Source organism: Ornithorhynchus anatinus, chromosome 5, assembly GCF_004115215.2.
Source record: "Ornithorhynchus anatinus isolate Pmale09 chromosome 5, mOrnAna1.pri.v4, whole genome shotgun sequence".
Classification (NCBI taxonomy): domain Eukaryota; kingdom Metazoa; phylum Chordata; class Mammalia; order Monotremata; family Ornithorhynchidae; genus Ornithorhynchus; species Ornithorhynchus anatinus.
Window position 1 is genome coordinate 22059409 of NC_041732.1, and position 11918 is coordinate 22071326.

Sequence of the window (11918 nt, forward strand, 5' to 3'; positions counted from 1 at the left end):
ACAGAACCGGACCACCAAACCAGATCAGGCAGGGCAGCCAGCTAGGACCCAGGAGGACCCCCAAACCAGGCCAGGATTTGGGGACTGGAGAGCCTGTACATATTCTGTCTTCAGCCTGGTCTGGCCAGTCCAAGGGATCCAGGCCTGGCTGTGGAGGAGTTTATTTCACTAGTGGAGGAGACTAGTTGGGAACAGAAGCTGGGAGAAAAGAGTTAAGGGATGTGGCGTTTCGGTGGGTTGGGGGCTTGGGGAAAGAGCACGGGCCTGGAAATCAGACCTGGGTTCTAATTCAGGTTCTGCCATTTGCCTGCTGTGTGACTTTGAGCAAGTAATTTGACCTTTCTAGGCCTCAGTTTCTTTATCTGTAAAACAGGGATCCAATGCCTGTTCTACCTCCTACTTGGACTGTGAACTCCATGTGAGGGAAGGAAGGAAGGATCTGCATATACTTTACCTACCCCAGTATTTAGCACAGTGCTTGGCACATAATTCAGTCCTTGACACATAGTACAGTGCTTGGTTTGGTTTAACATTTACCACTATTACTATTATTACTGTTGTTGTTTTTATCATTATCATTATTATTTATCATTATTGTTATTATCATCATTATCATAATCCTCATCATCATTACTATTAAGGAATAGAGAGGTTGCAGCTGCTGGAGCCCAGGCTCAGGGAATCTATAGGTTAGGTGAAACAACGGGGGCAGAGATGAAGGATCCACAGGGTTGTTGTATGTTGAAGATTAGGAGGAGTGGGAAGCAGTGTGGCCTAGTAGAGAGAACCCGGGCCTGGGAGTCAGAAGGACCTTGGTTCTAGTCCCAGCTCCGCCACTTGTCTGCTGTGTAACCTTGGGCAAGTCACTTAACTTCTCTGGGCTTGAGTTACCTCATCTGTAAAATGGGGATTGAGACTGTGAGCCCCATGTGGGACATGGACTGTGTCCAACCTGATTAGCTTGTATCTACCCCAGAGCTTAGAAGAGTGTCTGGCCCAAATTAAAAGCTCAATGAATAACGTAAATTTATTTTTTAACCTGATTAACTTCACTATGCTCCAGCATTTAGTGCAGTCCCTGGCACATAGTAAGCATTTAACAAATACCATAAAAAAGTGTGGGGTGCAGCGGTCCTTACCCTGAGGTTTGATGGTTCCCAGTGATGCAGCCACTTCCAGGCTTCAGTGGCTGTGCCTGGGGTCCTGCCTAAGACCCCCTGGGCAGGAGCAGCAAGGAGGGGAATGGCTGGGGAATGTTGGAGTGATAGGCGGGACAGGGAAGGGGGAGGGGAGAAGGCAAGAGGCTGGGGGAGGTCGGCGAGTGACATGAAACTCCTGTGGTTGTTCCCCAGGTCTCGACTAGAATCCTCAAATGAGCAGGGAACTCACCACTTCTGCGAGTGGCTAGATCTCACACCATCTCCTCCTCTCTCCCCTTTGGCACCTACTCCCCAAGTTTTGGCTGGGGGGAGAATGGGAGAGCCTATGGTTCCTCAACACTGGTTCCCCTCCTGGACAGGGTTGTGGAGCTGGAGGCAGGGTGGGGGTGAGTGGTGGAGGCTGCTTCTGCCCAGCCTGTCTGCCTGCCGGCTTTTTCCTTGAGGAGGACTGACCCCTGTCTGTGGTTGGCAGGGAGGAGAGCATGAGGGTGGGTGAGGGTGAATCTAAATCCTACTGGGAGTAGGTACCTTTTGGGCTTTCTTAGTGGCCAAGAAAGCCTGGGGCTCGGTCAGGCCGGAGACTCTTAGATGGCAGCAGGGAGAGAATGAAATCCCAGGATCTTTGAAACCATTAAATCTCTGGACAAAAAGGGAGGGAGGGTCCCAGAGACGGAGGGTCTCCGGGATCCGGGAAAACTCTGACTCAGTCAGTCATATTTATTGAGCGCTTATTGTGTGCAGTGCACTGTAGTAAGTGCTTAGAAGAGCTCAGTACAACTATATAACAGACACATTCCCTGTCCACAGCGAGCTTACAGTCTAGAGGGGGAAACAGACATTAATACAAATAACTAAATTATGGCTACAAGCATAAGTGCTGTGGGGCTGGGAGGGGGGTTGAATGAAGTGGGCAAGTCAGGGTGATGCAGAAGGGAGTTGAAGACCCAGTGGCCCTGTGGGTATCTCAAGCCCCTTTCCCAGGGCACAGGCAGAGGCTTGTGGGTACAGGGGTGACTAAAGCCCTTTCCTCTGGCCCCTGTGGTAGAATTTCCCCTCTCTATTCTGCCCAAATTTCCCCCAAGCCAGACTCCACCTTTTTACAGCCAAGTCTTTGAGCTTACAGTTCTTGGCTTCAGAACCGGGCTCCAGGGAGGACCTCACTGGGCAAACTCAAACTCAGCCAACCCCTTGGGATAAACCAAGGAAATCTCTTCTTCCTTTCTCTCTCCAGTTCTCTCCCCTCCCCTTCCTCCTCTTCCCTGCTCCCTCTTCTCCCCTCCCACCCAACTCTGGTAGGGTGGAGTCCCCACCCCTTGAATTTGCATGGCTAATTAAGAGTTCCTGGGAGCAGGTCCCTTCCTGCTTGTCCCCTGCCTTGAGTGAGCTCTATCATTGTTTCCCATCTGCACCCTGCAGAGTTTTACTGCAAGAAAGAGGAGAAGAAGGTGGAGGGGGTGGGGGGGGAGGTCAGGAGATATTTATTAAGTCCTTACTATGTGCAGAACACTATACATAATGAAAAAAATACACAGATGAATTTGAGACACAGTTCCTGGCCTTCAGTGGGTTCAACAATCTGAAAATAAGGGAGGGGAAACAGGTCAGATGACAGACGGGTAAGGAAGGATGAAAGGTTAAAAACACAAAAACAACAGTAAGGACAAAACATATAAAACAAAACGAAAAGGCACTGAGGCTGAGCACTGTGGCCCAGGTGAAAGAGCCTGGACCTAGGAGTCAGGAGACCTGGGCTCTGCCACTTGCCTGCTGTGTGACCTTGGGAAAATCATTTAACATCTCTGTGCCTCAATTTTCTCATCTGTTCATCTGCAAAATGGGGAAAAAATACCTGTACTCCTCCCCCTTAGACACAACCCCACGTTGGGCTTGGACTGTGTCTGAATCTGGCTGAAGTGCATCTTCTCCAGCATTTAGGAGATTAGAGAAGCAGTGTGGTCCAAACAGGCCTGCAAGTCAGAGAACCTGGTTTCTAATCTTGGCTCTGTCACCTTCCTGCTGTGTGACCTTGGACAAGTTACTTATATTTTCTCTGCCTCAGTTTACTCATCTGTAAAATAGGTATTCAATATCTGTTCTCCCTTCTACTTGGACTGTGAACCCCATATGGGACAGAGACTGCTTCCGATCTTATCATCTTGTATCTACCCTAGTGTTCAGTACAGTGGTTGGCAAAGATTAAGAGCTTAACAATTATTATTATCATTACAGTGCTTCTTAGCAGTAAGAGCTTAGCAAATACCACAGTTATTGGCGGAGCACAGTTTCGGGCTCCTCACAGCTCAGAGTGCCACAGTCACAGCCGCGGAGGCAGCCACGGCTTTCCTGACGGTCTGAAAGTTGAGGTGGCCTCATGCTGCCGACTGTTCCTCATCCTCCCAGCTGGAGAAGGAGCTGATGGGAGTCCCAGAGGGACGGGGGTGGGGCAGGATGGTCTGGACTTTTGGGAAATCCGAGCCAAAGAGAGAGCCGGAAGAGAAATTTCTAATGCAGAAGAGCAAAGGCAGTGGTCACACCGATATCTGTTCTTTCTAAGGGCATTTAGGACATCCATCTAGTCCGGCTTCCGGACAGAGCTGCCCTAGGGTAAAGCTTTTCCCCAGTCCTTAGATCATCAAGGATTGTCCACTGTCCCCATTCAGCCAGCGGACAGGGAAAGCCTCAAGAAAACTGTCTTTATCAATTCAGGGCAAGGAAGTCCTGCAGGGGCCCAAGCCCAGCCCATGGCTCTCTGGCCAGGCTGAGGAAGAGCAGACTGATCCCTTCTCTCTCGCGTTTCCCTGGGCCCAGGAAACCATAACTGTAGCCATGCACTGTACAAACTGTGCAAACACAGAAGCACCTGTGGGTTTGCTGGGACTCTAAGTCCCAACAGCACACAGAGACAACCACCCATGATCAGAGGCAATGGCTGTGCACTTGCTCGGCCCAGCCCTCATCTGGAAATAAGGGAGGGCTCTGTGGGGCATAGTCCTATCCTGACACAAAACCATGTCCTCTCACACCTGGAGTACCATGCAATTCTCATCACCCATCCGAGGATGGATAGAATGGAAGAAAGTGCAGAGGATAACCACGATGAACAAGGGGATGGAACAGCTTCCCTTTGAGGACTGACAGAAGGATTAGAACTATTCAGTCTGTCCAGTGCAGGCTGAGAGGGACAGGACTGGAATTTAGGAAATCAGAAAGCGTGTAGACAGTGGAAACACGGAATAACTGTTCATCCAAATCCCTAGGCACCAGGAAGAGGAGATGCCCACTGAAGCTTGGGGTTGGCAAATTCAGGACAAAGGGAGACACTTCCCACCCATTACATGTACTCTAACCACCTTCAAAGCCTTATTGAAGGCACATCTCCACCAAGAGGCCTTACCTGATTAAGCCCTCCCTTCCTTTACTCCCACTCCCTTTTGTGTCACCCTGACTGGCCCCCTTTATTAGTCCCCCTCCCAGCTCCACAGCACCTATGTACATATCTGTCAATTATTTATTTATATTAATATCTGTCTCCCCTCTAGACTGTAAGCTTGTTGTGGGCAGGGAATGTGTCTGTTTATAGTTATACTCTCCCAAGCACTTATTACAGTGCTCAACTCAATAAATTTGATTGACTACTGGTAAACATATGAGGTTTCCTTCCCCCGGGGACCCAAGCAGGCCAAGCATATCAGTTGCCATTGCATCAAATCAGAGTCAGCCCACACCTGGGACACTGTATGTGGTTCTTATGGTCGCATCTGGTGACACATCTTGTGACGGACATAGAGGAACTGGGGGTAGGACAGAGAAGAGCAACCAAGAGAGTCATGGAAGAGGAACCATGGCAAGATGTAGGATTTTCCATCTGGAAAGTTGCATGTAGACTGAGGGAAGACAAGACTGAAGTTTCCAAAACCACTAAGGCAAACACAAAACTGCTATTCTCCAAATCTCACAACACCGGAAAGACTGAAGGTGGCAGATTAGGAACAAAAAGAGGAAACACTTTTCTACAACTTCCATTGGAAGTTGTACAGCAGAAAATCTCAGCAGGTGCCAAAGGGGTTTGATGAGTGAAAGGGAAAAGTTAGGAGTTTAGGAGTAAAAACAGTAGCAACGATACTTAATCTGCTCCCACTGGGTGAAATACACTGTGCTAAGTGCTTGGGAAAGTTCAGTGAAGAAAGAGACACATTTCTTATTGACAGGGAGCTTGCACTCTAGATGGAGGTGACAGGTATAAAAATATTAACTAAACAGTAATCAGAATCAGTAATTGCATGCATAATCATGTTTACATAGGTACATGAGAACTGAGGATGGTTCTAGATAAATATGTTAGTTCTTGATGTGGCTGTTGGGTGTTGGATGATGCATCCTCCAACATGATGGGAGACGTCGAGGTGGGCAACTAGCATGCAGTTCCTCCAAATCTCCTGAGGCCCCTGTCAGAGAGAGAGAGCCCTGGGCTGGGAAACTGACAGCTGAACCTGGGTTGGCCTATCTCATGGGTTTATGGTCTTTGGCTAGGCTCTGGTTCTGCTGGCCTGAGTCCTGATATCTCACATGCCCCTGCTCCTCACCCTGACTCCATTTAATCCCTTTCTGCGCTTCGTCTCAAGGGACTCGGGGTGCTGTCTCAGCCTCCTCAGCCTCTCCCATCATCCTTCTGCCTTCTCAGGGACAGGGCAGGAGGCCAAGGCAAAGCCCAATTGAAATGCTTTAAATGCACAAAGTCTGCATGTTCTCTGTCTCTCTCTGCTCTCTAACCCTCTAGTTCCCAGCTGATTCAGGGACTCGCCCTGCCAGTGCTTTGGGGAAATACCCAACCCCCACAGAAACAGTTCTGCGGAGCACGTGAAGGAGTGCTGTGGGCATCTCAGTCCTCCTGCCCAGTGCTATTAACACCTGACTCCTTCCCTCAGTTGCCAGCTGATCCTGCCCCTACCCAAGCGGCAGTGAGGCTGGAGACTATTCTCTGGGAAGAAAGGGTCTGCCAGGGGCCAGGGGTTCCTTGCCGGGTGGAGACCCTCCTCTCTAGTTATGTGCCTGGCTGTACCTTTTTTCACCTCACCAACAGATCTAGAACACACTACCCATATGCCTCCTGTCTCATAGGACAGCCATACACTCACGCACACAAAACTGCACAGACACACACCCAGACAGACCCAGGCACACACCACAACATCCTTCCACAACTTGGCCCCTAGCACCTTTCACCCAGTGGGTCCCGGCGGGGCTCAGCAGACACGGACTCCCCTGGTGGCCCAATGATTTGGCTGCTTGCTGGCTGGCATCCTTCCTGGCTTCCAGCCAAACTGAGCAGGAAGCTTCCAATCCAGGGCATCCTCTCACTTGGCACGGAGGCTGTTGAGCTATTTCAGCAGGTCTGAGTCCCAGCTAGGGACAGAAACACCCTGAGGAGGAATCAGGGTGGGGTGAGGGCATGTGGAGAGTGTCCTATTGGCCAAAGGCCGTTTTCATCAGGCTGACCCACCACCCACCCATCAGTCCCTGGCTCAAGCGGAGTCCTGCCAACCCCGTGGTTCAACCAGACAAACCAAGTCAAGAGGCCAGAGGCCAAACAGAAACTCGGGTGTTTCCCTGCTGCAGTCCCCCACCCCTGAATCAATCCCCATCTGTCTCCAGCTCCCATCCAGCGGGTACCATTTCCTGGAATCAGGTGTCCAGGAAGGGTGGCAGGCAGACGCCTGCCCTCTGGAAGCTTATCCATTTCTTCCCCATTAGCCTGCAAGGGCTGTCTCCACCTTTTATGGCATGTTTTCAAGTACTGCAGATGAAGTAGTCAAGGCGGGAGAGGATAAGTGCTTGGATTAATGGGGTAGTTAGTAGAGGATTGCAAAAACAACTCAGGTGCATGAAACATCCCTTTCCCCTCAATCACTGGTGTCTGAACAGTGCCACCCCAAATGGCAAGAGGTCAGAAAGGTGCCCACTTGGCTACAGTTCTACGGATAAAGTGTGTAAGTGTGCAAGGAATTCTCTCTCGAAGACACTCACACTCATAGATCCAGTCTCATTGAAGATGGCGTTACCTTTTAACCAGAAGGCAACTCTTCCACAGTGCTCAGTGCACAGCTGGCATCCAGTACAGTGCTCTGCACACAGCAGTCACCCAGTACAGTGCACAGCACACAGTAGACACCCAATACTTTCAGATCTACCATAATATGCATTTTCATTATGCAATTTGGATCTGACACGTTAGAAGGATTAGGAAGCTTTGGTCTCACAATGTGTCAATCAGTCAATCAACAAATGGCATTTATTGAACTCTTACCGTGTGGAGAACACTCCACTAAGCACTTGGGAGAGTACAATATAACAGAGCTGGTAGACATGTTCACTGCACAAGGAGATTACAGTCTAGAGGGGGAGACAGGAAATAAAATAAATGATAGATATGTCCATAAGTGCTGTGGGGCTGAGGGTGGTGTGAATATCAAGTACTTAACAGGTACAGATTCAAGTGCAGAGGTTACACAGAGGGGAGAGGGAGTAGGGAAAATGAGAGCTTATTTGGGGAAGACCTCTTGGCAGAGATGGGATTTTAATAAGGTTTTGAAGGTGGGGAGAGCAGTGATCTGTTGGTTATAAAGGGGGAGGGTAAGTTCCAGGCCAGAGGGATGACATGGGTGAAGGGTCAGTGGTGAGAGATATGAGATGAAGGTACAGTGAGTAGGTTGACATTAGAGGATATAACTGTGCAGCCTGGGTTGTAGTAGGAGATCACTGACGTAAGGTAGGAGGGGGCAAGGTGATTGAGTGTTTTAAAGCTGATGGTAAGGAGTTTCTGTTGGATGGCGAGGGGATGGTGGATGGTGGATGTGTAGGTGCTTGAGGTGTGGGGAGATGTAAGGTGAATGTTTCTTCTAGAAAAATGATCTGGCAGCAGAGTGAAGAATTGACTGGAGTGAGGGGAGTAAGAGAGTTGGGAGTCCAGGGAGGAGGCAGATGCAGTAGTCGAGGCGGGATAGGATAAGCGCTTGGATGAATGGGATAGCAGTTTGGATGGGGAGGAGCAGGCAGATTTTAACAATGTCTCTAAGATAGAACAGGCAGGATTTTGTGACAGATTCAATATGTGGGTTGAATGAGACAGATGAGTCAAAGGTAATGTCAATAATAATAAGAATTGTGGTATTTGTTAAGCGCTTACTGTGTGCCAGACACTGTACTAAGCCCTGGAGGTGGTACAAGCAAATCGGGTTAGACACAGTCCATATCCCACACTGGGCTCACGGTCTCATTCCCCATTTGACAGATGAGTTAACTGAGGTACAGAGAAGTGAAATGACTTTCACAAGGTCGCACAGCAGACAAGTGGCCGAGCTGGGACGAGAAGCCAGTTCCTTCTGCCTCCTCTGCCCCTGGTCAAGGCTGTGGGCCTGTGAGACAGGGAGGATAGTGGTGTTGTTTACGGTTTGCTCCATTGCAACATGATTCCCAGTTGTGGTGCAAGAAGATTTAGTGTAGAACAAAAGGTTGTGTGCCCCACAGATCACAACCATCAAATCAGGATGCCGCTACACTTCCCAGCCTCTGTCTTGACTTAATTTATTGAGCTGAACAGTGTCTTATGTGACTTTTCTTTGTAAGCTCACTGAGGGCAGGAGCATTTCTACCATTTCTGTTGTATTATATTTTCCCTAGCATTTAGTAAAGTGCTCTGCACATAGTCGACACTTAAAAAATGCCATAAATTGATAGGCTGAAAGCTCATTTTGGGCAGGAAACGTATCTGTTAATTCTGTTGTTTTGTACTCTCACAAGCGCTTAGTACTATGTACTCTGCATATAGTAAGGACTCAATAAATACCAATGAATTAATTGATTGTTGCTACTTTAGAGAATTTCAGTGAAATACAGTGGACAAAATAATCATAATGTAGAAACTCACATAGAGAAATGTCAGTTATGGTGAGATCTTTGAACCAACTATTCCCCTAACCAGTCTTTCTCATTGAATCAGTAGTTTCTATGACACAATTTCCCCTTAATCATCAATGGTATTTATTGAGTACTTACTGTGGGCAGAGCTATGTGTTAAGTGTGCTTGGGAGAGTTCAGCGCAACAGAGTTGCTAGACCTGTTCTCCCTGTCCACAGCAAGCTTACAGTCTACAGGGGGAGACTGACATTAATAAAATAAAATGAGAGTCTTCAGCAACATAATCCCTGTTATAGGAGTCCCTGGGCAGTGCTGTTTACACAGTATGAGCCCAGTACAGTGGTCTGCATACAGTAGGAGCCTAGTATCATAATTTGCAAAGAGTAGGCCCTCAATACAGTGCTCTGCAATCAGTATATTAATTATGGTACTTGTTAAGTACTTACAATATGCCAAGCACTATAGTGAGCTCTGGGGAAGATAGCAGTTAGTCAGGTTAGATACAGTCTCTGTTCTACACAAAGCTGACAAAGTAGAAGGGAGTAGTCTATAATCCCCATTTTACAGATGAGGAAACAGAGGCCCAGAGAAGTTAAGTGACTTGCCCAAAGTCACAGAGCAGTCAAGTGGTAGAGCCAAGATAAGAACCCGGGTCCTGTGGCTCCCAGGCCCATGTTGTTTCCATTAGGCCACACTACTCGATTAAGATTGTGAGCCCCACGTGGGCCAACCTGACTACCTTGGATCTACCCCAGTGCTTAGAACAGTGCTTGGCACATAGTAAGGGCTTAACAAATATCATCATCATTATTATTATTATTACTTCTCCAGTGGTCTGCACATAGTAGAAGCCTAGTTCATTCATGCATTCATTTGTTCAATTGTATTTATTGAGTGCTTACAGTGTGCAGAGCACTTTACTAAGTGCTTGGGAGAGTACAGTATAACAATAAACAGACATATTCCTTGCCCACAAGCTTACAGTCTAGATGGGGAGACAGACATTAATATAAATAAATAAATTACTAGATATGTACATAAGTGCTGTGGGGCTGGGAGGGGGGGATGAACCAAGTGACCAAGTCAGGGCCATGCAGAAAGGAGTGGGAGAAGAGGAAAGGAAAGCCTCTTGGAAGAGAGGGCCTATCATGCTTTGTACAGAATAGGTCCTTATTACAATGCTTTACACACATTATGTGCTCCATTCAGTGCTTTGCATACAATAAGAGACTCTATCATGCTTTGCATGGAGGAGGCCCTCAATACTGTGTTCTGCATACAGTACGTGCTCAGTACAGCATGAGAAGCAGCATGGTCTAGTGAATAGACCATAGGCCTGGGATTTACAAGGCCCTGGGTTCTAATCCTGGATCTGCTGCTTGTCAGTTGTGTGACTGTGGACAAGTGACTTCACATCTCTGGACCTCAGTTACCTCCATCTGTAAAATGGGGTTTAGGACTGTGAGCCCCATGTGGGACAGGGACTGTGTCCAACCTGATATCTTGTATCTACCCCAGCATGTAGAACATTGCTTGACACATAGTAAGCGCTTAACAAATACCATCATTATTATATGTTATATTTTATAATATGATATATAATACAATATATTATAATAATGATGGTATTTGTTAGCCGCTTACTATGTGCAAAGTTATCATTACAGTGCTCTGCACACAGGAGGAGCTTGTATCATGGTTTACACGGAGGAGACCCTCAGTACAGCGCTGTGCACACAGTATGTGCTTAGAACGGTGGTCTGCACACAGAAGGCGCCAGAACTGGCCAGGACTTAACATGGGGGTGGGAGAGAGAGCACCAACCACCTCATCCATGGCCCAGCCCAGTTGTCTTTCTGCTGCCTGGTCCTAGGCCTGCCCCACCCCTGCAGCCCATGGCTGCCCACCAGGCAGGGAAAAGCAGCAGGAAAGGGGTGGTGATTTGGAGAGTATCACTCCTTGGGTTCCCAACATGCCTTGGCACAGCTTTCTTACCAGTCAGTCCTCTGATTCTAGGACAAACAACATTCCAGAAAATCCCGTTTCTCCACTCCCATCTTCAAGCCACTGACCTTCAGCAAACATTTCTCTGGAATGATGCCTCTTGGGGACGGAGATGATTATCCCGCAGGGGGAAAGTTAGAAGGGTAGGCAGGGGGGTTCTCAGCAACAAAGGGTAAAGCAGAACCTGGTTAATTGAATCCTGGTGGGTGGCAGGTGGCCCGTTGAGAACAAAACCATCTGGGAAGAAATTGACAGCCTCTTGAAAAGTGGGGTTCTAACAAGAGCTGGCAATTCTATGGTGTTCGTGACCAGGATTGTTTGCTTTCTTCGGACAGAGCTCATGGTGGACACAATATGCCCTGGAAGCCAGAGAGAGGACCAGAGTTTTCAGAGCCAAGTCCTACTATCCCATGGCCATGCCAAGTCCTACCCTGCCACATAGAGACTGGCATCCTTAGCAGTGATCTGCAGCAAGGGTGCAGATTGGACAAGCAGAGGATGTGGATTCATTATTAACAATAATAATAATAATGGTATTTGTTAAGCATTTACTATATGCAAGTGCTGTTCTAAGCACTGGAGTAGTTACAAGGTAAGCAGGTTGTCCCATGTGGGGCTCACAGTATTAATCCTCATTTTACAGATGAGATAACTGAGGCACAGAGAAGATAAGTGACTTGCCCAAGGTCACACCAAGCACTTAGTACAGTGCTGTGCACACAGTAAGAGCTCATCTAATACCACTGATGGATTGCTTGATAGATTGATTTTTTATGGTATTTTCTAAGCTCTTATTATATACCACATACTGTACTAAGGTCTGGGATAGATCAATCAATC